Source organism: Mobula birostris, chromosome 15, assembly GCF_030028105.1.
Source record: "Mobula birostris isolate sMobBir1 chromosome 15, sMobBir1.hap1, whole genome shotgun sequence".
In the NCBI taxonomy this organism is placed as follows: Eukaryota; Metazoa; Chordata; class Chondrichthyes; order Myliobatiformes; family Myliobatidae; genus Mobula; species Mobula birostris.
Window position 1 is genome coordinate 22,591,766 of NC_092384.1, and position 24,555 is coordinate 22,616,320.

At 40.4% G+C, this 24,555-nt stretch overlaps 1 pseudogene; it reads left to right on the top strand.

Moving 5' to 3' along the window:
• LOC140210467 (palmitoyltransferase ZDHHC1-like) overlaps nt 1-24,555 on the top strand; it is a 68,281-nt pseudogene that overhangs the window by 13,973 nt on the left and 29,753 nt on the right.

A 24,555-nucleotide genomic window follows, 5' to 3' on the forward strand; every position in this document is an offset into this window, starting at 1 on the left:
TTGCTGTGGTAAACTGTGATGTGACTTTCTTCTGGTGAATTATTTCACCAAATTTGCATATGATATGAAAAAAATTAACAAACTAATTCTAATGTGATAAGTTCTTACGAATCTTTAAGGCAATGATTATAATTTCTTGAGTGACTATAATTAAATACAATGTAGCCTTTTTGACAAGATTCATGTCTGTCAGTATCCTGAACTGCTGTTTAATCGCAACAAAGCACAATGGATCACATATGGCAAGACACTTTTCATGATTGGAGATGGTCAGATGTTTAGGCATATTATCAACTTCCTGAGATTCGACAAACTGTGTATTCCATCAGGATTCAAGTGAGTGCAATACTTCATATTTTAGCCATTTGAATGTCAAACAATTCATATAGATTTTCTAATATTTAAAGAGTTACATACAAGTCAAAATATTTAAATCCAACCAGTTTAATAAGATGAACATTTTGTCCATCTGTAGACTACAAGTTTAAATTCTGACTTCCAAAATATAAAGCTGCACTGATCTTGAAATTACTGATATCACTTAGAGGAAAGTAGTCAAACTGAAAAATTGACAACTGATGCTATATGGAGTGCTTTATCTGGTAGTACAAGGTCAATAGACAGAAGATTCTGTAAGTTGAAGTAGCAAACAATCTGCTGGAGGAACTGCCAAGTCAAGTGAAGAAAAGGAACATATTTGGCCCCATGTTTGGAAGATGTGTGTTTGAAGAGTTTATTAAACCTAATTGTGGCCAGGGTAACGTAGCCTTTAGTGCAACGCTATTACAGCTAAGGGAGTCATGGTTTGGTGTTCAATTCCGGCATCCTCTGTAAGAAAGCTTGTACGTTCTCCTTGTGTGGGTTTTATCCAGGAGCTCCAGGTTTCTCCTACAGTCCAAAGATGTGCTGGTTCATAGGTTAATCGGTCATTGTAAATTGTCCTGATTAGACTAGGGGGGTAAATCGGTGGGTTGCTGGCCGAGGCAGCTCGGTGAGCCGAAAGGACGTACCTCTAAATAAATCAGAATCAGAATCATATAAAACCTAGCAGAATTGATCATGGTTTGGTGCCAAGCATAAAAACAGGACGATACTATAGCAGACAACACAATGGCAACCAACAATTTACAAGACAATAGTGTGAACAGCCACGAACAGTTGACAACTGGCAGAATGTTCACATGTGCAAACATACAACATAGAACAGTACAGTACAGGAACAGGCTATTCAGCCCACAATGTTGTGCCGACCCAGCTAAAAAGCAAATCAAAAATACCCAAACACTAATCCCTTCAAAAACACAATGTCAATATTCCTCCATCTCCCTTACATCCAAACGCCTCTTAAAATCCTCTAATGTATTTGCGAACGTCAATAATCAAACTTCAGTAAACATGAACATATGAACAAATTCAATAATTATCAACAGAACAAGGAGAGCAGGAAAGACCATTTATTTAACAGATGTTGGGTTGGGACATTTGGGATTTTATACCTGAGTAAGATTTGTTGAGAAGCTGGATAGCTACAGGAAAGAAGCCTCGGAGATGATGTGTAGTGCTGGTGGTGATGGACTTGTAGCATCTTCGTGATGGCAAATTGGTGAATGTATGTCCGGTGGATGGAGTCAGCAGTATTTTTTTAGCTCCTCTCTTTGCTCGGTCGAGGAACAGGTTTTTAAATGTCGATAAAGTTCAATATAAAATTTATTATAAGACTCATATGATTAGGAGTAGTCAGCATGGCTTTGTCAAAGGCAGGTTGTGCCTTACGAGCTCGATTGAATTTTTTAAGGATGTGACCAAACACATTGATAAAGGTAGAGCAGTAGATGTATATGGATTTCAGCAAGGCATTTGATAAGGTACCCCATGCAAGGCTTATTGAGAAGGTAGGGAGGCATGGGATCCAAGAGGACATGACAATGTGGATCCACAATTGACTTGCTCACAGAAAGCAAAGAGTGGTTGTAGACGGGTCATATTCTGCATGGAGGTCGGTGACCAGTGCTGTGCCTCAGGGATCTGTTCTGGGACTGTCTCTCTTCGAGATTTTTATAAATTACCTAGATGAGGAAGTGGAGGGATGGGTTAGTAAATTTTCTGACACAAAGGTCAGGGTGTTGTGGATAGTGTGGAGGGCTGTCAGAGGTTACAGCAGGGCATCGATAGGATACAAAACTGGGCAGAGAAGTGGCAGATAAAGTTCAACCCAGATAAGTGTGAGGTGGTTCACTTTGGTGGTCAAATATGATGGCAGAATATAGTATTAATGGTAAGAATCTTGGGAGTGTGGAGGATCAGAAGGATCTTGAGGTCTGAGTCCATAGGACACTCAAAGCTGCTGAGCAGGTTGACTCCGTGGCATTGGCCTTCATCAACCGCGGAATTGAGTCTAAGAGCCAAGAGGTAATGTTACAGCTATATAGGACCCTGGTCAGACCCCACTTGGAGTACTGTGCTCAGTTCTCGTCACCTCACTACAGGATGGATGTGGAAACTATAGAAAGGGTGCAGAGGAGATTTACAAGGATGTTGCCTGGATTAGGGAGCATGCCTTACGAGAATAGGTTGAGTGAACTTGGCCTTTACTCCTTGGAGTGACAGAGGATGAGTAGTCCTCAGGAATTGGAATGACTTGTTCAGACACCGCCTGGACATTAATTTCCAAGGTGAGGGCAGGGTGTTGTTGACAAAAGTCAATCTTCATTTCCTTTGTCTTTATACATGAGGCTCTGAGTTGTTACGAGCACACCATGCAGCAAAGTGGTCCAGCTCTCTTTGATAGCCAACTACAGTCCTGTCATCAGCGGACTTCAGAATTTTAATGGATTTGTGTGTGGAGGTACAATCACTTGTATAAAGTGAGAACAGGAGGGGTAAAGAACACGGCCGTGGGGACAGCCTGTGCTTACAGACATTGGATAGGACAAGTTGGACCTCAGCTTTTCTAACTGCTTACTTTCTGTCAGTATGTTTGCAATCTACTGACAGATGCTGTAGGGTTAGCTTGGTGTGGAGCCGCTCCAGGATAATAGAATAAAATAGACACTAGACAATAGGTGCAGGAGTAAGCCATTCAACCCTTTGAGCCAGCACTGTCATTCACTGTGATCATGGCTGATCATCCACAATCAGTACCCTGTTCCTGCCTTCCTCCCATATCCCTATCGCTATCTTTAAGAGCTCTAACTCTTTCTTGAAAGAATCCAGAGAATTGGCCTCCACTGCCTTCTGAGGCAGAGCATTCCGCAGATCCACAACCCTCTGTGTGAAAAGGTTTTTCCTCAACTTCATTATAAATGGTCTACCCCTTATTCTTAAACTGTGGCCTCTGGTTCTGGACTCCCCCAATATCGGGAACATGTTTCCTGCCTCTAATGTGTCCAATCCATTAATAATCTTACATGTTTCAATCAGATCCCCTCTCATCCTTCTAAATTCCAGAGTATACAAGCCCAGTCGCTCCAACCTTTCAACATATGACATCCCCACCATCCCTAGAATTAATCCAGTGAACCTACGCTGCACTCCCTCCATAGTAAGAATGTCTTTCCTCAAATTTGGAGACGAAAACTGCACGCAATACTCCAGGTGGGGTCTCACCAGGGCCTTGTACAACTGCAGAAGGACCTCTTTGCTCCTATATTCAACTCCCCTTGTTATGAAGGCCAACATGCCATTAGCTTTCTTCACTAAATAAAACATTAAAGAGAAGGCGGTGGAAAGGTTTAAACAAGCAGCTGGTTTGTACTTTATCTATTACTCAGCCTGCTCTGGCTAAATCAGTGAGCGTGAGAGAAAGGAGCAGTAGGAGGCCATGGCCTGGTATGTGCTAGCAAGTGGTCTCCGGAAGTTGCTGGATGAAAATCAGATTTAGCTGTGGTGGAACGCTTAGACCAGTGATTCCCAGTGGGGGCAGTACCACTCCACATGAGGGTGGCTACCTGTCCTAAGGATTCTTGGGTGGGGGGTGGTAAGCGGCGCCCTAACTTGAGGCACTTCCAAACAAAAGGATGAGCCACTGGAACACGGGAAGAACCACAGCTCTGCAGGCGGTGAGCACTCGTCGTCACAATGCATCTGAAACTCGGTAATCTCATCCGACCTTACCGACCAAACAGACGTTATTGGTGATGCACAAATTAGCAACCGCGGTGCCCAACAGTTCTGCTTGACTCGCGGCACTGAACTAGTTCATGCAATTTAACATTTGGTAAGTGAAGTACAGATCTACCGGAAACAGGTGAAATAGAACCTGCCTACCCTGAGGATTCCTCTTGAGGTGTTCAAAGCGACCTCAGCTGCATATGTGCAGTCAACGACCATCTTATGGTTTTATGGGACCTTACGTGATTGATCAATCGCGCTAATTGGAGTGGTAGAAAGGTAGCTTGCCGAACACCAGCTCTGTCCCGACTAATATTCAGATTCCAATCTGAATCCTCGTCAATGTAACTTTCACTGTTGTGATCATCTTCAACTTCGCCTCGCCGTTCCTTTGCATGCCGCTACCATCGTTTCGTCCATGTCAACCCGCTGCTGTCGTCAACATCCAATAGGCATTTCCAGATTGTGTTCATTTTTTAATTTTAGCTTATTCCTGATAACGATGGATAAATATCCTGCTGAGAAATAGAAAGTGCGTCAATACAACGTTGGAGTACGGTTTTATTCGGTTCTCATCAGATCAGCAATGCTCCATGCGTCTTATCTGTATTGTCTAATGAAGGAATGAAACCATCAAGATTGCAGGAACACTTCTGTAAAAGACACCCTGAAAAGACCACTTATGGTATTACTCAGTTCCAGAGGATGAAAGAAGCATTTGAAAAGCATTGCACACTCAGTTACTTTCCCAAGAAAACTAAAAATGACCTTGATATTGGTTTCATTGCTTCTTATAACATTTCCAAAATTATAGCAAAGTGTGGAAAATCTCATGCAATAGGTGAAAGGTTAACAAGGCCACTGCATCAGAAATGCTCACCACTGTTCTCAAAATGGATACCAGTATTTTAAAATCAATTACTCTGAGTAATAACTCTGTAGCTCGTTGTACTGACAAAATGAGTTACGACATTGAGAATCATTTATGCACAGAGGAACAAAAACAGTATTTGTGATACAGTTGGATGAATAAACAGTGTGAGGCAATGAGGCATTGCTAATGGCATATGCACTGTTTGTCAAAATTGGAGAAGTTTATGAAGAGATTGTGTTTAGTAAAAAGTTAAAAGCAAATATCAATGGAGAATCAATTTAGGACGAGTTCAAAATGTAAATTGAGGATAAAAATATTCCAATTAGGAACATGATTTCTTGTGCATCGGATGGAGCACCATATATAACAGGGAAGCAATGCTGGTTTAGTGGCATTTATGAAGAAGGATATTCCAAGTAATTTGCAATCCAGTGTGTAATTCATCGTCATCACATCGTAGCCAAAAACCTCAGCTAACTTTGTTTTAAACTATTATCTATTATCATAAACTTAAAGCTCATCCATTAAACAGCAGAATATTTCGCTAGTTACCCTAAGATAATGTGTTTGAACGCTTGCTTCTTCACATTGGCTGTCAAAAGGCTGCTGCTTAACATGTTTCTATGATCATTTTGACACAGAGGTTCAATCTTTGCTCCAATTCAACAACAGCTTGAGAAGCAAGATTAAACTTCTATATGGAGCTGTGGCATACCAAGCCAATCTGTGTGATGAAATGAACTTTCTAAATATGAAACGGTAGAGTGAGAATTTTAATTTAATCCAGGCAAACAGCAGTGTCCACTGTGGGTAAGGAGTTGGAAATTTGGAAATAAATAAGCAAAACAATGGGAGAAGAATGTTCTCACAGTTTCCCTGCATTGAAAGTCTGGCACCCTCTTTCACATATGGTGATTTGCAAGAGTACTGCTTACATCTGCCGTCACTGAAGAAAGATTTTCAGAATTAATTCAAGGGTTTGAACGATCTGGAAATTCTGGACTGGGTAATTAACCCATTTCTTTGCAAGGTGGAAGAACAGGGAGAGCGCTTGCAAGAAGAAATGATCAAAATTCAGAATGATAAGTAATTTTTTTCAAAAATGTTGGCTCTTGTGGTGTGTGGTTACACTGTCATACAAAGTTTTCTGGTCTTTGGAGAAGAGCCAAACTGCTCTTCATGGCATTTCCCTCCTCCTACCTTGTTGAAAGAGGCTTCAGTGCAGTGAACCACATGCAAAAAAAAGAGAAACCGCTTGGACATTGTTACGCGTGGGACTTAAGCCTTTTGCTACCGCAACTTGAACCAGATATTTCAACTCTTGCTAAAAACCTTCAAGCTCAAAGGTCACAATGATATCGAAGATGCTGTACAACGTAGTGTGTAAGATAGGTTTAAAGACCGATAAAAAGTTAAAGCAGAATCACTTTAGCATAGGGTAGACTTGTTTTTACACTATGGGGGCGCCGGAAAGTATATTGTGCCTAAGAGGGGCGTTGGCAAGTATGAAAGTGCTCTAGGGTTAAGAAAGGGTCGGAAAACACTGGGACTATTTGGGAAGGGGAGGAGCGGGCAGATGATCAGAAAGGGTAAGGAGTTGGAAGAAGAAAAGAAAACATTCTTTCTCGACACAATCCCTTTCCCAACGACCCAAATTTTCCCACGCTCCGCGAGCGTCGGAAGGCGCAGTCCACTGCATTGTCGCGTCACAATGGAAGGAAGTTTGAGACGTAGACCATGGTGACCGTGGGTGTTCACGGTCCTAATGGCTCAGAACACCGTTGAGAGGTATGGAGGATGGATGTGTTTTCCACTTGGGGAGTAGAGAGGGCGGGCAGTCACTGTCAGCTGTGGCAGGGTTCATGCCAGGTGAAATCATTGCTGGTCATTTAACCCGCCCTCCGGGATGGTGCGGGTGGCCGTCCGGCCGGTTCGATTGCAATCAGTGCTGAGCCCCGGGTCGGGCTGCCTGTCCGTGGGAAGGGGATGGTTGTGTATTGCTGAACTGAGTTATTTTCCACGGTAGTGGATTTAACCATAATGATCCGCTTCGTGCTTTGTAAGGATATCAGACCCAGAGCCAATGTCACGGCCCAAGGTAGGAGTGTCGCACTTCGTAAACTTGCATTGCAATTGCCTTGTCGCCAACCTCGTCTAGTACTCTTATAATACTTTCCCAAACGCGTGAAGAAGTGACCAGGTATGACGTTCACAGAAACGGTGCAAAACTACCCTAGCCAGTTTTCTTTCAATTGTCAGCCCAAATATTCATCTTCATCATCGTTATATGCCGTGTCAGCCAAAGTAGTAGTGTTGTCATATGGGACAATCTCCCGTAACCTGGGCTTGGGTGCCCATGCCTGGTTTTGCCTGGATCATACAGCCTAGGTGCAAATGTAGATGAGACAGCAATTTTCCAGTAGTGAGGTGAGAGTGACCAACTTTGAGGCAGTTCAGGGTCTGCGATGGCTTGTGGTATCAAGGAGTCCTGGTACATTTGAAGCCTGCTGGCATCACTGTTCTGGCCCAGATAGTGCCAGTGAACAATGCCACCTCAGGTTGATGTCCAGTCACAGACTGCAGAAAATCTGCAGATGCTGGAAGTCCAAGCGACACACACAAAATGCTGGAGGAACTTAACAGGCCAGGCAGTGAGTACAGTTGACGTTTCTGGCCCGCTGTACTCTTTTCCATAGATACTGCCTGACCTGCTGAGTTCCTCCAGTATTTTGTGTATGTTGCTCAGGTTGATGTTCTTGTTGCTGTTTGCAGGATTTGTTTGTTTTTTGGGGGGGGGAGTTGATGTTCTTGTTGCTGTTCAGGGGATTTTTTTTGCAGGAGGAATGTTTGGTTTTTTTGAATGGGTTTTGTGGCTGTCTGTGGAGAATTTAAGTCTCAGGGTTGACTACTGCATGCAATCTTTATATAAATATACTTTGACCTTTGATCAAAGGGACAGTAGAGAGACAGTAGAGATTAGGAGTGCTGGAAATCTGCAGCAACACGTGTGCTGGATGCTGGAGGGGTTCAGAGGTCAGGCAGCAGCTCGGAGGGAAATGGACAATCCCTTCATCAGGGCTGGAAAAGAGGAGGACATGAGCCAGAAGGAAAGGGTGAGAGGGAAGGATGTGTTGATGGGTGATGGGCAAATCCAGTTGGAAGGTAGGTAAGTGGGGTTACTGTCAGGTGATGGGTGGAAGAGGCAAAGGGTTGATCAAGATGGAATCTGATAGGAGAGGGCAGTTGACTTTGGAATAAAGGGAAGGAGGTGAGGAATCAGAGGGAGGAATATGAAGGTGGTGGGCTGTGATGTTGATGCAGGTTGGAGACTATCAGGATGGTATTGCTTCTAGCAAGCCTAACACTCTAACGTGGTAGTCGAGGAGGCTCTGGACAGATACATCAGTGTGAGAATTGGAAGTGGAATTGAATGGCTGCTCACGAGGATATCCTGACCGTTGGGGCAGCTGGAGAGAAGGTGCTCAATGCAGTGGTCCCCCAGTCTGCTTCGGGTCTCTGCAATGTAGAGGAGGTCGCACTGGGAGCACTAGATGCAATAAATGGCGCTAATGGAGTCACATGTGAAAAGCTGCCTCTTCTGGAAAGATCGTTTAGGGCCCTGAATGCTGGCGAGGGACGATGAGTGGGGCCAGGTTGCTGGGATAAGAGCCTGGAGGGGAATTAGCGAGGGATAAGCAGGCAAGGGAGTTGTGGTGAGTGATTGCTGCAGGAAGTGGAGAGGGGAGGAATATGTGCCCCGTAGTGGAACTCTTGTAGTTCTTCACTCACATTTTGGACTGGGTCAGGAGTTAGCCTTTTCATTGCAGTGCTTCTAAATCGATGAGATTCTCCATTGTCCCAATGCATTGGAGCTGATTGACTATCTTCATAGCTGAGACTGACAGCTTTTGGCAGAATGATTACATGATATAGCTCTTCTGTCTTTATATCAACTGTTCAATCTCAGCAGTCTTCAGAAAGAGTTTTAAATTACTTTATATATTTAAAACAGTTTCCAGTTGCTACCTACATGATAATACCTTGTAGTTACCTTCCATTTCAAAAAGCTATCAGTCACACTGAGTGCCTACAAGCTGATGGGCTGGGAAATTTCAAACATTTCTTACCTTCTCAATGAAAAGGTCTTTCTCACTCAGTCCTAAGCGATCGTCATCTCCTTAGATTTAGGTCTTTATTTTCAGAATATACATCAAGGCTCATAGATTCTTAAAGCCTATTGCAAAAATGTTTCAGTGTGGTCACCACTCGCTTCTTTAAACTGAATAGGACGGGTCTGTTTGGATATATGGAATAATTTCCTTATCTCCAGAAACAGGAAAGTGCTGGATGCTTTTGGAAAGAGGTTAAAGCTAAGGAGAAGGCACAGAAAAGAATGATTTGTCAGAATGAAAGGCTTTATATATTATGATAGACTTAAAAATAACTTGTTTTCACAAAGAGAATGTTAAATGAAATCTAAATATGTTGTTTGAATTTGGGAGGTTTTAGTAAAACAGGAGTGTGGCTGACTGAAAGATAAAAATCTGAATCAGGTTTATTGTCACTGACTGCTAAGTCATGAAGTTTGTTCTTTCGTGGCAACAGTGCAACACAAAGATACAGACTACTATAAGTTACAAAATAAAAAGTGCAAAAATAGAACTAATGAAGTTGTCTTTGTGGACTATTCAAAAATCTGATGACAGAGGCAGGAGGCTCCTGTACCTCCTCTCTGGTGGTAGTTAATAGAAGCGGGCATGCTTGAATGGTGAGAGTCCTTAATGATGGATGCTGCTGCCTTCTTGGGACACCATCTCTTGAAGATATCCTTAATGGCGAGGTGGCCTGTGCCCATGATGGAGCTGGCTTAGTCTACATCTCTCTGTGTCCTCTATCGATCCTGTGCTATCAGTCAGAATGCTCTCCACCATACAACTATAGAAATTTGTGACATGCCAAATCTCTTCAAACTCCTAATGCAGTATAGCCACAAAGGTGCTTTATTTCAATATTTTGGGCCCAGGATAGATTCTCTGACACACAGAAGCTTGAAGCTGCGTACCCTTTTCCACTGCAGACCCCTCAATGAGGACTGGTGTGGGTTCTCCCAGCTTCCCCTTCCTGATGTGCACAGTTAATTCCCTGGTGTTGCTGACGTTGAGCACGAGGTTGCTGGACATCACTTCTCAACCAGCTGGTGTACCTCACTCCCTCATGCCTTTCATTTTCAGATTACTAAAAGAACATGGGGAGATTATACTAGATTCTTCTGCACAAAGGGCTGTTTGGTTAAGCATTCAGCCAGTTCTCAGTTTAACTTAATATCCCTTCATAACCTCTCTCCTCATTTCTGTAGTGCTGTCCAAAGGTCTTGGGTACCCTAGAGTTTTTTAATATAGATTTTGATTTAGATGTTTATTTTGTCTTCTGTGTTAGTGTGCCAGTAGAAAAGAGAGAATTTTAGATTCATTTCCCAAAAAAATTAGAGGTTACACAGATTTTTTTCGGTGTTTTATTAGCAAAAGTGCCATGTAAAAACTTAATTTGTAGGCATATAGCTCAGCACATGATTAAACAAAGATAACAACAGGGGCTAATGATCAATGACATAATGCGTTAAACAGAAATGGGTGTAGAAGGAATCCAACTGGGTGAAAGACAACCAAACTAGAAGGGAGGGTGTGACGGTTTGGCATAATCTGAACTGTGAGTGGGTCGGGCTGGCAGATAGTCTTTCTGGAATGGAAGAGAAGGATGTCAGGGACATGTGGAGTGGAAGTAAGTGCAGACAGATAGGAAAAGTGGAAGTAGACGAGAAAATGATAAGGATGATGAGAACAATGATCAACTTGAAAGAAGGTGACAGGAGAGGAGTGTAAAGTAATGTGTAAATCTAAGCAAGGCAGTGAAGTAAATGCATTGAGTCCACTAGCAGTGACTAACAATCTAAAGAAGGTAAAAGGAGATGTAAGTATTGCAAAGGTTCTGTGTGATGAAACAGAGGGACAAAGTAATGAAGGTACTAAATATTGTCAAAAAGAGAGTGTAGTGGAAAAATGGTATTGAAGAGGTGACAACGTGAATACCAATTAGAGAAAACTTAGAGGAACTAAAGAAAAATATTAAAGCAGGATTGGTGACTGAAATTAAGAGATTAAGAGATTAAAAGCAGTGAGAATGGAGAAAAGGTCGCTAGCACGTCTGTTATATTAATATTTCAGGGTTCAATCTTAGCAGAAAAACAAACCATTGGATTCATATGCTTTAGTGTCAGAGCCTATGTTCCACTGCACTTAGGTGTTATAAATGGGCATGTAGCACAGGTATGTAAAGGAAGGCAGAGATGTGGTAGATGTGGAGGGGAACGCATGTATGAACTGTGCAGACAAGGTGAACTGGTAAAATGTCATTGTGGTGGGGCCCAGACAGTGTCCAATGGGGGATGTGAAATTAGAAAAAAAGCAATGGAAGTCCAACAATTGAAGGGACAGCGTAATATGTCGTATGTGAAAAAGGTTTGGATAGTGAACAACAAGAGAAGAATTAAAAGTACGGGGTCTTTTTTTTGTATGTTATATTTAAAATGGCTCCTTTGTTATGTTATACTTGGGAATGCTTCTTTGTTATGTTGAATGCTGAAAAAGTCTCTAGCTAGACATTTGCTTGGGTTACTACAGATAGCAGGGTGCTATTAGCCAATGGGTATTCTTGTAAAAAATTAGGAAAAGGTTTGGAGAAGCAAATTGGTACCCAGGGAAGTACAGTATATGTGGGAAGCATGATAACGTTAATGGAGCAGTGATAGAGCTTATGGAAGAGGAAAATCTGGCATGATTAGATGTAGGAAGTGGGGCAAAAGTAAATTTTAATGCAGGTTCTGAATCAACATTCTATTTAACATTAGTTACAGCACCTTTATCAGGAAAATGTTGATGGGAGGATTTGAAAGAAACAACAATAGGCAGTTATCATTATGTCAAATCGAAATGGAGATCATGATAGATCAGGAAGTATGCTGGAATGCTGGCTTTTGAAAGGCTGACTGGGGAAAATTTAAAGATTTAAGTGATAAAGAATTACAGAATATTGAAATCAATCTGCACGTAGATCTTTTATGTGACAAGATTGTAGAAGGGATAATGACAGCAGCAGCAATAAGTATACCAAGGAAGTAGAGTACAGCTCAAACGAAAGACATCGCAATAGACCAGTTAGAGTGTTTAAAGAGGAGGCACAATTTGCAAAAATTAACTTGAGTACAGAAAGATGCAAACACTAGTAAAAAAAAAGGAAATTGGAGTAGGTTTTGCAATACAGACACATACTGAGAGAGTTTGGGAGGTGATAAAAGAATGAATAATCTGACCAGGGAAATTGGATTCCCAGTGTTTTATGATGGAGAGAGAGCTGTAATATCAAAGGTAGAGAAAACTGAAATGCTAGTACATGCTTTTGTTAAAATGCACAGTTCTGACAATACGAGTAATGAAGGAAACAGAGAAGAGAGGAAAGATTATTAGAGAACTTGGAAGCATTAAGCACAAAAACATTAGAGATGGGTGGAAATTTTGAGGGTACATTAAATATGATGTTCTCCATGACAGGATTTAGTAGTGTTTTTAGAAAGACAAAGGAAATATCCCCGGGAAGCATCAACTAAGTTATCTAATTAGAGGGAGAAAGGGAAGGAAGTTATTTAGTCATGTATGGGGGAGAAGAGAAACTTCCTAAAGCATGGAAAGAAGCAATCATAGTTCCAATACATAAACTAAGCAAAAATCCTAACTATACAGCAAGTTATAGAGCACAAACAAGAGAAAATCTGCATTTGCTGGAAATCTGAGCAACACACATAAAATGCTGGAGGAACTCAGCAGGCTAGGAAAAAAAGTACAGTCAACATTTCGGCTGAAACCCTTCAGCAAGACTGGGGAAAAGAAGCTGAGGAGTAGATTTAAAAGATGTGGGGAGGGGAGAGAGAACCGCCAGGTGATAGGTGAAACCTGGAGGGGGAGAGCTGAGAAGTGGATTGGTGAGAGAGGGAAAAGTGGAGAGGGGTTGGGGGGCATTACTAGAAGTTAGAGAAATCAGGTTGAAGACTACCCAAATGGAATATAAGGTGTTGTTCCTCCAACCTAAGTGTGGCCTCATCCCAGCAGTGGAGGAGGCCATGGATTAACATATTGGAATGAGAATGGGAAGTGGAATTAAAATGGATGGCCATTGGGAGATCCCACTTGTTCTGGCGGACAGAGTGTAGGTGCTCAATGAAGCGGTCTCCCTGATATACAGGAGGCCACACCGGGAGCACCGGGCACAGTAAATGACCCCCACAAACTCACAGGTGAAGTGTCGCCTCACGTGGAAGGACTGTTTAGGACCCTGGGTGGTAGTGAGGGAGGAGATGCAGGGGCAGGTGTGGCACTTGTTCCGGTTGCAAGGATAAGTGCCAGGAGGATGATCAGTTGAGGTGGACGAATGGACAAGGGAGTCACGTAGGGAGAGATCCCTGCAGAAAGCAGAAAGTGGGGGGGGGGGAAGAAGTGTTTGGTGGTGGGATCCTGTTGGAGCTGGCGGAAGTTTCGGAGAATTATGTCCTGGATGTGGAGGCTGGTGGAGTGGTAGGTGAGGACAAGAGGAACCTATCCCTGGTAGGGTGGCAGGAGAAGGGGTAAGAGCAGATGTGTGTGAAATGGAAGAGATGCGGTTGAGGGCGGTATCACCCTTCCCCCAACGCCTTCGGGCAACAACTGAGGATATGCTCCAAAGTGCCCCTCTTCTGGCACAGTTGACATGCTGGAGTGTTTGCCATGCCCCACCTCTGCAGGATATCTCGTCCTGAACAAGTTGATGCTTCTCCTTTCCGTGGGTTTTGTTGTAGCATGGTTTGGGACAACAGCCCAGTCCTGCTCGCCCCACCGCCACAGTGCCCACCAAAATATTGTGCCGCGGCCATGCTCCCGCTCTGTCGACAGCTTTCTGTGCCTGCCGCTTCCTTCCGGTCTTTACACGGATTTCTGCCGAAGCGACTTTAATGTCAGAGGAGTCTCGGTACATCATAACCTCCCTGGCTCAAGTGACTTTGAATTGCTCTGATAGGCCGCTGATGGGGAGCTGCAGTTTGGTGGATTGCCCATACAGGGCAATGCTGCTCAAGGTCCGGGGCAGCGCCAACCACCTCCGGAGGAACTGACTGATGGTCTTCTCTAGAGCTTCCACTGTTGACATTGACACCTCGTAGACTAGAAGGGGCCAGGGTGGCCTTGGCAAGACTCCGTGTTGGTACATTCAGGCTTAGAATTTTCCTGGAAGCCCCGATTTGTCAATTGCAGTGAGCCAGGTTGTCAAGTTGCTTCTAGTTTGCTGAAGTGCGGCTGTGTCCTTCAGGGAACTGTCAAAGATCCTGCCTAGGCTCTTGACTGGTTTTTCTGTCACCGTTGGAATCTGGCTCCCTCCCAGGGTAAAGCGGAACCGGTCGGCCACTCTTTCCTTCTTCAGGACCAGAGACCTGGACTTAGCTGGTTTAAAGCTCATCCTTGCCCATGAGATGAGCCGTTCCAGCCCTTGAAAGAGCCATCTGCACCCAGGGACGGATGTTGCCATCACTGTCAGATTGTCCATGAATGCTCTTATGGGGGGCTGCTGAGTGCCAGATCTAGACTTGGGGCCTCTACATATATGGTGCCCAATATATAATTAAGTGAGCATGGTTGATTTTAAAGTTATCATGGAATAAAATACAACAACATTAGCAGTATTTTGCAGAAAGGGTCTCAGGATTATTGATTTAAATATATAGTGCAGTTCCTTAGAATACAGGCCAAGTCTCCACTTGGCAGCTCATGGAGTAAGACGTTTTTGTCATAGCTCCATCTTTTACAACTTACTTTCCACTGCTAGATTCGTTTCAAGTTTGAAGATTTATTAATTTTGCTGAAGGATTTACGATTTAATTACGATGGCTGATATTCGATCTGAAACCGAATTAAGAAGTGGCAAAACTCTTCCCAAAGCTCAACAAACAAAGAAATCAGAGGAAGTTTCTACTTCAGAAAGAATGCTCCCTTTAATAGAAGCTATTAACGCGAAGATCGGTACGGTGGATACCAAAATCAATAAATTGACAAACGGTAGTGAAATGCTTGAAAAAACTATTCTCGCTGTTCAGGAATCTGGAAGATCGATATCTTATGCTTAAGCAGAGCGCTCACAGAATTGAAAGAGAACAGGAGTTAATGTCTTAAACTATTAAAGAGCAGGATTTGAAGATGGCTTTTATGGAAAAGAAAATTAATGAGACTACTTCGGAGTTATCAAGAATTAAGAAAACGATTGATCTGGAAGGCATAAGTCGCAGGATGAATTTACGCATACTGGGTTTGCCTGAAAATACGGAATTCGGTGAGCCATTAAAGTTTTTTTGAACATGTTATACTCACTCTTTAGTGACATTCTCGAAGCCTGTCTGATATTGGACAGAACCACCAAATTCGATGTCTTAAACCTTCAGCTGAAATGAAACCACGTCCTGTAATTCTGTGCTTGCATTATTTCACAACCAAAATAGCTATTCTTCGGGATGCAAGGAAAAGGGAAAGCTAATTTATAACGAAGTTAAGATTCGTGTAGTTGAAGATTTTACCCCAGAGATTTATGCTGAAAGAATTAAATATCGGGAAGTTATGGCTGAACTTTTTAAGATTAACTGTTGCCGTTCTCTGCATTATACAGCTTGTCTAAGATGTATTGACTCTCCAGAAGACGGTTGGAAATTTATAAAGGAGTTTAAGTCCATTTCATAAGCAATTTGAAAAGTTGATCCTTAGCTGGGAGTTGTTTCTAATGGCTTTGATGAAAATCCGCTCCACGTTTTATGATTGCCCAAACACGGACTTGGTTGACTCACTTAGATCTGTTGTTGTTTGTTTTAACAGTTAATATAGTTTTGGATTTAATGTATATAGATTTACTTTTTTTTCTTTGATTTGAGTTAATTTTTAGTTGGGAGTTGTTTGTTACGGTTTCAATGAAAGTCCACTATATGTTTTACGAGAGCTTAGATATGGATTTGGTTGACTTTAATAGTTAATGTAGTTTTGATTTAACATATATGTATTCACTTATTTTTTTCTTTAATTTGTAAGTCTTTAAAATTAGTTGTATATTAGTTGGTTGGATTTATCCTTTTTTTTTGAATACATGGTTGCGTATTTTAAATGGATTTAAGATGGCCGTCGTTAATTTGGTTTTAACTATTGTTAGACATAACATGAAAATATTTGGAATCTATTTACTTTATGTATTCTTTGTTATGTCTTTTTCATGGTGGTAATGTGTTACTTTGTAAGCAGGGGCTGCTATCTGGAAACAGGGTTAAAGGTTATTAGAACAGCATGCCATTCGCCTGTTGGATGGTTTTTGGGTTTCCGGGGGAGGAGGGTCAGTCTATTAAATTAGTGTTTTTTTGACTGGGCAGTCCTGAGGGTTTTTTTGTCAATCGTTTTGCTTTTCTTTCTGATCGAGTCATGCTTCTCCCTTTTTTCGGATTTAGTTGGCGCCTGCGCATTAGTTTAGTTTATAAAATTTTTAAATTAAACTTTAAATATGGATCTTAATAAAATGAATATAATATCTTGGAATTTAAATGGTATGAACCAACCTATTAAGCACAGAAAGATTTTTAAGAAATTAAAAACACTTCGTGGGGATATTATTTTTGCGCAGGAGACTCATGTCCACAGGCAGGATGAAAATCATTTTTTTTTTAATTTTGGAAGGGCCCCTTATTTCATTCTTTATCAGTAAATAAAATAAGAGGGGTATCTATTTTTATTAATTCTAAAATCCCTTTTGTTCATTTTAATACTGTTACTAATTTAATTGGAAGATATTTAATTGTCACTGGTCTGTTATATAGTTAAATGGTGGCTTTGGCATGTGTATATGCACCTAATATAGATAGCCCTGAATTTTTAAAGAGGCTATTTTCTGTATTGCCGAATTTAAATGAATATAAGTTGATTATGGACGGTGACTTTAACTGCTGTCTCAGTCCGTCGATTGACAGATCGTCCACCAATCTGTCGCTACCTAATAAAGCTGTGACTTGTATTAATTCTTTTTTATTAGAGTACGGTTTGGTGGATATTTGGAGATTTAAACATCCTAAAGAAAAAGACTTATTTTTTTCCCATGTGTACCACAAATATTCAAGAATTGATTATATTTTGCTGGACATGCGATTGGTGCCCTCTGTTGTTGAGTGTGCATATGATGTGATTGCGTTGTCGAAACATGCACCTATGAAACTAAATTTGAAGTTTTCTGATAATATTCAGATACCTCAGTGGAGACTTAATGTTTCATTGTTACAAGATTCAACCTTTGTAAATTTTATTAAAGAACAAATTACTCTATTTTTTGAATTAAATACAACTGAGGGAATGTCAAATTTGGTTATTTGGGATTCGATGAAATCTTTTCTTAGATAATTTCATACTCAGTAGGTTTAAGAAGGAAAACTGAAGCGGAACTTTTACTGATTACTAATATGATTTAAAAAATAGATAAGGTTTATTCAGTAATGCCTAGTGAAGATCTCTTTAAGGAAAGGGTGGAACTGCAAATACAGTATGACTTGCTTTTGACTTTTCCCATTGAACAGCAACTTCTTAAATCCAAAAGCCAATCCTATATACATGGAGACAAGTCAGGCAAATTATTAGCTGGTCAGTTAAAAGCAAATATGGCTAGAAGACAGATCCTGAAAATATGAAGAGCTGATAGAACTGAAATGGCAGATCCTTATGAAATTAATAAGATATTTATGGATTTCTACTCTAATCTTTATAAATCTGAATTTTCAAGCAGTATTACTTTTATGAATAGATTTTTGCAAAAATTGAATATACCTAAAATTTCTGTTCCAGATATGAATACATTAGATGCACCTATTAAACAAGAGGAAATAGCAAGAGTTATATCCTCTTTCCAATCAGCTAAGACTCTGGGACCGGATGGATATACAGTGGAATTTTATAAGACTTTCACTGACATACTTACACTTCATTTATGTCAAATTTTCACTGATTCTATATCCTCTGGGACTCTACCGAAAACTTTTTATGAAGCTTCAATCTCTTTAATTTCTAAAAAAGATGAAGATTATCTAAATGTGCTTCCAATAGACCAGTCTCTCTATTGAATGTGGATTTTAAAATTCTCTCTAAGATCTTGGCTAATAGAGTTGAGAGTATTTTACCTACAGTTATTTCCAGTGACCAAAATGGATTTGTTAAAAATATATTCACATTTTAACATTCGAAGATTATTAAACATTATTCACTCTTCTCCATCCAAAAAATCTGAATGTGTTGTTTCCCTTGATGCAGAAAAAGCCTTTGATAGGGTGGAGTGGTCTTACTTATTTGACGTTTTGGAAAGATTTAATTTTGGCCCGGGATTTATTTCCTGGATCAATTTGATCTATCGTGCCCCTATGGCTGCAGTTATAACTAATAATCAAAGATCTCCCTATTTTAAATTATATAGGAGTACTCGGCAGGGATGTCCTCTTAGCCCTTTATTATTTAACTTGGCTTTAGAACCCCTTGCTATTGGTCTTAGAGATTCTAATACTGTTCAGGGTTTTAAGAGAGGGGACAAAATACACAAGGTTTCGTTATATGCAGATGACCTGTTAGTTTATATTTCAGATCCTGGGAAATCTATTCCTTCTATGTTATCTATATTTTCTGAATTCAGTAGATTTTCTGGGTATAAATTAAATTTACATAAAAATGAGTTATTTCCTATTAATAATTACTCAGATCCAAATCATCTTGGTATTAAAATTACTAAAAATTTTAAGGGCCTCTATAAATATAATTTTTTTCTTTAATTGAATACACCAAACAAATGCTTTCTAAATGGTCGCCTATGACATTATCAGTAATAGGTCGAATTCATGCTATTAAAATGATAGTTTTACTGAAATTCTTATATATATTTCAGGCAGTTCCTTCCTTTGTTCCTAAAACATTTTTTGACAGAATAGAATCCATAATCTTATCTTATATTTGGAACAATAAAAATCCTAGATTGAGTAAACCCTTATTGCAGAAATTTAAAAAGTATGGTGGTATGGCTTTGCCAAATTTTAGAATGTATTACTGGGCAATTAATATTCGATATATTACTTTTTGGATTCACTATTCAGCTATACATGAATGTCCTTCATGGTTGGATTTGGAGGAAAACTCGGTGAAAGGGTTTTCTTTGGCCTCTTTACTGGGAGCTCCTCTTCCTTTTTTGTTTTCTAAGATTAGTAGACAAGATTTTAATCCCATTATTAAACATACATTAAGAATTTGGTTTCAGTTTCGTAGATTTTTTGAGTTAAGTAATTTTATTCTTTCTAGTAATATCCATCTTAATTTTTTTTTAAACCATCAATTTTTGACTTGGAAAACCAAGTCCTTTTTGACTTGGAAAACCAAGGGAATAATAACTTTTCCATATTTGTTTTTAGGGGATTGTTTAATGTCTTTTTCTCAGTTAGTGGATAAATATGATTTATCTAACGTACACTATTTTAGATATTTACAAATTAGGAATTTTTTACGTGGTTTGTTGCCAAATGACCCTTCTGCTTATCCACCTAATATGACAGATACCCTCTTTCAGTTTAAACCATTTCAAAAAAGGTTGATAGCTGTAATCTATAAACAGTTATTGAATTCACCAATGATATCTAATGATAAAATTAAACGTGCTTGGGAATTGGAATTTCAAGAGTCATTTTCAGATAATCAATGGAGTAAAATTTTTCATTTGGTTAATAATTCATCTATGTGTGCCCATCAGTCCTTGATATAGTTCAAGGTAGTCCATCGGGCCCATATGTCAAAGGATAAACTAGTGTGTACTTTTTCCAATATTAATCCTATTTGTGATGGATGTAATATTGAGGTGGCCACTTTAACTCATATGTTTTGGTCTTGTATAAAGCTAGATGACTTTTGGAGAGATTTTTAAAATGCTATCAAAAGTCTTGGATTTGGATTTACAACCTCATTTACTTATGGCAATATTTGGATTATCCCATCGGAAGCAAGAAATATTCCTGTCTCTGCTCAATGTACGATAGCCTTTTCGACTTTATTGGCTAGGAGAGCTATTTTATTGAAGTGGAAGGATTCTAATCCACCTACGGTCCTGTTTTTTGGATTTCCTCCATTATGTCCTGTTTAAGTTTAGAGAAAATAAGAAGTCAGACATTTGGTACACCCTTTAAATTTGAGCAGATATGGCAACCTTTTATTCTATATTTTCATTTGAGTTGATTTATTACTCTTCCAATTTTTTTTTCTCGAAGTGTTAGATTTGATCAAAAAGTCTTTCCTTTTTTCTTTGTTGTATCCTCCAAATGGACTGCCATTTTTTTTCTTTTTTTTAGTGCAGTGGGGTTTTTTCCATTCATTTTAAAATTTAAAGGTTTTTTTCCTCTCTTTATGAATTGATAAGAGGAGAATTAGTTGTCCCTTTTTTATTATATATTGCATATAAGCATATTCACTTATTACTATGTATAATTATGATATTTATTTCATCTTTTGTTTATATTGTTGCTGATATCTATATTTGAGATAATTCTGTTGTCTGTATAATTGTTTTCTCTAAAATCTATAAAAAGATTAATAAAGAAAGAAAGAATACAGGCCTTTTTATAGCATTTGAGATGTACTGTATATAAGTATATAGGATTTCAATATCCTGACCCACACTCCAGTTCAGAAGGTGGTGGTAATGCGTTTCAAAGCTGTTTGCAAGCTGCCATATAGCCAGAGGAGAAGAAAAAAAACTGAAAGGTGAGGGTGTGGCAGATGTGAAAATGTTTGTGTAAAGAAAGCCATCTCACAGAATAAATAAAATCAAGGTGGATGCAGAGGGAAAGTGAATTGAAACTACATAGGAACTACTATGAGAATTCATTTTATACTCATGACTGGGTATAAAGTTAACAGTGTAAACTGAATTGCCTGGACAGTGGAACTACATAACCTTCATTGCTATTTCAGTGTTAGCTTAGATATGACTTTTTGATGTTACGTTGCAGATGGAGGGTAGTGAAACTGCACCAGAGGAAAATCGTCGTACTGGAAGACGCTGCACCCCCAGGCGCCCAAAGCTCAATGGTTGGAGCTGGCCACCACATCCCTATCAGATATTGGCTTGGACAGCCTACTTGTATTTTCTTATCGTTGTAGTTGGTGTACTTATCCCTCTTCTTCCACGGCATTGGATACCTGCTGGCTACATTGTATCCTTTTTACCAGGACGGTAAGACCTTACTAGTACACGTTTAAGGAAGTAATTGCGCAGTCTAACCTGTTTCCTTACAGTGATTTTATTTGCAAGTTGCATCATGCAAAGGTGCTGGTTTCAGTTTTGGTGAGCATGGAAATGTAAGTGCATTTGAACTGATAAAGAACTGTAGTAGAAGTGGGTATTAATCATTGTGTAAAAATATACTGCATGAATTTTATAATTAAGTTTATTCTTCTAATTTAGCACATTCTCCTGTAATAAAGTAGAGTCTGAAGTGTTAAAGTAACTACAAGACCAGGAAATGTTATTGCAAATGGTGAACAAGGACTGCCTGTCCCTGCAGGCAAACAAACAAGGGAACCCTATCATAGAATGGTTACAGCATAGGAGGAGATCATTTGGAGAATTGTGTTCATGCTCGTTTTCCATTCCAGTAGCTTGTTAGTTCTACACATTGGCCACTTCTCTGCAGCCTTACAAGATTTTCCTCAACATTTATTGATATTAAGGGAGAGGAGGTGTTGGAGTTCCTAAAAGACATTAGGACGGATAAGTCCCCGGGGCCTGACGGAATATTCCCCAGGCTGCTCCATGAGGCGAAGGAAGAGATTGCTGAGCCTCTGGCTAGGATCTTTATGTTCTCGTTGTCCACGGGAATGGTACCGGAGGATTGGAAGGAGGCGAATGTTGCTCCCTTGTTCAAAAAAGGTAGTAAGGATAGTCCGGGTATTTATAGACCAGTGAGCCTTACGTCTGTGGTGGGAAAGCTGTTGGAAAAGATTCTTAGAGATAGGATCTGTGGGCATTTAGAGAATCATGGTCTGATCAGGGACAGTTAGCATGGCTTTGTGAAGGGCAGATCGTGTCTAATAAGGCTGATAGAGTTCTTTGATGAGGTGACCAGGCATATAGATGAGGGTAGTGCAGTGGATGTGATCTATATGGATTATGGTAAGGCATTTGACAAGGTTCCACACGATAGGCGTATTCAGAAAGTCAGAAGGCATGGAATCCAGGGAAGTTTGGCCAGGTGGATTCAGAATTGGCTTGCCTGCAGAAGGCACAGGGTCATGGCGGAGGGAGTACATTCGGATTGGAGGGTTGTGACTAGTAGTGTCTCACAAGGATATGTTCTGGGACCTCTACTTTTTGTGATTTTTATTAACGACCTGGATGTCAGGGTAGAAGGGTGGGTTGGCAAGTTTGCAGATGACACAAAGGTTGGTGGTGTTGTAGATAGTGTAGAGGATTGTCGAAGACTGCAGAGAGACATTGATAGGATGCAGTAGTGGGCTGAGAAGTGGCAGATGGAGTTCAACCCAGAGAAGTGTGAGGTGGTACACTTTGGAAGAACAAACTCCAAGGCAGAGTACAAAGTAAATGGCAGGATACTTGGTAGTGTGGAGGAGAAGAGGGATCTCGGGGTACATGTCCACAGATCCCTTGAAGTTGCTTCACAGGTAGATAGAGTAGTTAAGAAAACTTATGGGGTGTTAGCTTTCATAAGTCGAGGGATGGAGTTTTAAGAGTCGCGAGGTAATTATGCAGCTCTATAAAACTCTGGTTAGGCCACATTTGGAGTACTGTGTCCAGTTCTGGTCGCTTCACCATAAGAAGGATGTGGAAGCATTGGAAAGGGTACAGAGGAGATTTACCAGGATGTTGCCTGGTTTAGAGACTATGGATTTTGATCAGAGATTAAGGGAGCTAGGGCTTTACTCTTTGGAGAGAAGGAGGATGAGAGGAGACATGCTAGCGGTATAGAAGATATTAAGAGGAATAGATAGAGTGCATAGCCAGCGCCTCTTCCCCAGGGCACCACTGCTCAATACAAGAGGACATGGCTTTAAGGTAAGGGGTGGGAAGTTCAAGAGGGATATTAGAGGAAGGTTTTATTAGTCAGAGAGTGGTTGGTGCGTGGAATGCTTTGCCTAAGTCAGTGGTGGAGGCAGATACACTAGTGAAATTTAAGAGACTACTGGACAGGTATATGGAGGAATTTAAGGTGGGGGTGTTATATGGGAGGCAGGGTTTGAGGGTCGGCATAACATTGTGGGCCAAAGGGCCTGTACTGTGCTGTACTATTCTATGTTCTATTTATTTATGCAAGGACATAATGGAAGCTGCCTGTATCACATATGCAGATTACTCTCATTCCAGATTCTCACTGGCCACTTTATTGATGACAGGAGTGGAACTTAGTGTGGCTTTCTGATGCTGGAGCCCATCCACTTCAAGGTTCAGACATGTTGTGCACTCAGAGATGCTCTTCTGCACACCACTGTTGTAATGCATGGTTACTTGAGTTACTGTCACATTCCTGTCAGCTTGAACCAGTCTGGCCATTCACATTTCTTCCCTTTTCTGATGTTTGGGCTGAGTGTCAACTTCATTGATTAATTCACTTAATTAATTAACTCTTAATTGATTTTCCCTTAGTTATATACAGTTGAAGTCAGAAGTTTACATACACTTTAGCCAAATACATTTAAACTCAGTTTTTCACAATTCTTGACATTTAATCCTAGAAAACATTCCCTGTCTTGGGTCGGTTAGGATCACTACTTTATTTTAAGAATGTGAAATGTCAGAATAATAGTAGAGAGAATGATATATTTCAGCTTTTATTTCTTTCATCACTTTCCCAGTGGGTCAGAAGTTTACATACACTTTGTTAGTATTTGGTAGCATTGCCTTTAAATTGTTTAACTTGGGTCAAATGTTTTGGGTGGCCTTCCACAAGCTTCTCACAGTAAGTTGCTGGAATTTTGTTCCATTCCTCCGGACAGAACCGGTATAACCGAGTCAGGTTTGTAGGCCTCCTTGCTCACACACGCTTTTTCAGTCTGCCCACAAATTTCTATCAGATTGAGGTCAGAAAATGATGTCAAGTCTGATTTATCCTTGGGAGCAATTTCCAAACGCCTGAAGGTACCACATTCATCTGTGTAAACAATAGTACGCAAGTATAAACACCATGGGACCACGCAGCCGTCATACCGCTCAGGAAGGAGACTCATTCTGTCTCCTAGAGATGAACATACTTTGGCGTAAAAAGTGCAAATCAACCCAGAACAACAGCAAAGGACCTTGTGAGATGCTGGAGGAAACAGGTAGACAAATATCCATATCCACAGTAAAATGAGTGCTGTATCAACATAACCTGAAAGGCTGCTCAGCAAGGAAGAAGCCACTGCTCAAAAACTGCCATAAAAAAGCCAGACTACAGTTTGCAAGTGCAC